This window comes from Haemaphysalis longicornis, unplaced genomic scaffold (genome assembly GCF_048455015.1).
Source record: "Haemaphysalis longicornis isolate Haplotype H1 unplaced genomic scaffold, Haemaphysalis longicornis Haplotype H1 scaffold_13, whole genome shotgun sequence".
Classification (NCBI taxonomy): domain Eukaryota; kingdom Metazoa; phylum Arthropoda; class Arachnida; order Ixodida; family Ixodidae; genus Haemaphysalis; species Haemaphysalis longicornis.
This window is the reverse complement of record NW_027526233.1, coordinates 46,628,903-46,630,219: the sequence shown is the minus strand read 5'-3', so window position 1 is coordinate 46,630,219 and position 1,317 is coordinate 46,628,903. Positions and strand designations below refer to the sequence as shown.

Here is a 1,317-nt window from a genome sequence, read left to right as displayed (position 1 = left end):
CTTCAGGACGAAAATGACGTAACCTGGGAGTATATGCATTAAAACGTTGCACACATTAAATAATCAGCTTTATTTTGAAGAAATCAGATTTTTTCTTCGGGCGACTGCAGCACGCATGACGGATTCTGCTATTGAGCAATACCTCATCGCTACATCACCGAAATGAGTGAGGAAAGTGTGGACTTGGTTTGTGTGCAACAAAACGTCAATTTTTTACAATATCTCATCTCCTTGTGTGTTATGTAACCCACAGACGCCTTCGTTGGCGTCGGGATGGTAACTGCTGTAGCATCATCTTGGCAATGTAGCTAGCTGCATTCCTAGTTGGATCTCGCGCAAACTTCGCAGCACGATCACTCACAACAAAACACCTGCTCTTAATTTTCCCAAATTCGTTAAACTGATGTGTCTCGACAGTAAAGTAAGCAGTACATTGCGTGCATTATTCTGAAATATGCCTGTACTGAAATTCGTAGACGTGGTATATTTTTACATTGAAAATAGGGCAAATCTGACGGCGATTTTGAAAGGCTACATGTTAGAAATTCGTTATTGTGGGGTTGTTAGCACCCCGATATGACTATATATATATATATATATATATATATATATATATATATATATATATATATAGTAAGGTAATGAGGGGCTCGTTGAGGGAATACAGAAAGATAGGTCGGCAGATTGGCAGATTACAACGCCAAAGGTTGCATAGGGGTGTGGTTAGGCTGTGTTTTTTACTACGGTAATGAAGTTTACATTTTTTTAAATATACGGAAGAAAGAAGGAAAGAAAAACACGCGCCCAGAGTGGGGACCGAACCCACGCCTTTCGATTATATCTCGAATGCCTTACCAATTCGGCTATCTGGGCGACTGTGTTCTCCTTCACTTTCTGCGCTATTTATATTTACCAGATATATTTATATCTGCCGAACTATCTGTCTGTATATATATATATAAATATATTTATATATATAGAAAGAAATGCCGGCAGACTACAACACCAAAGAAGGCATAGGGGAGGCATATAAATAAATAAATTAATATATATATGTATATATATATATATATATATATATATATATATATATATATATATATATATATATATATATATATATATATATATATATATATATATATATATATACAGAAAGATAGGTCGGCAGTCTACAATGCCAAAGGAGGCATAGGGGTGTGGTTAGGCTCTTTTCTTTTTCACTGCGGTTAATTAAGTAAACATTTTTTTTAAATATACAGAAGAAAGAAAGAAAGAAAAACACGCGCCCAGAGTGGGGACCGAACCCACGCCTTT

General features: G+C 35.8%; 1 non-coding gene across 1 annotated transcript; it reads right to left on the bottom strand.

Annotated features, from left to right (window-relative positions):
- Positions 1 to 801: 801 nt before the first annotated feature.
- On the bottom strand, positions 802 to 873 carry Trnai-uau (transfer RNA isoleucine (anticodon UAU)). The gene has a single exon. It is a non-coding gene; the product is annotated as a tRNA-Ile (tRNA).
- Between the last annotated feature and the right edge of the window lie 444 nt (positions 874 to 1,317).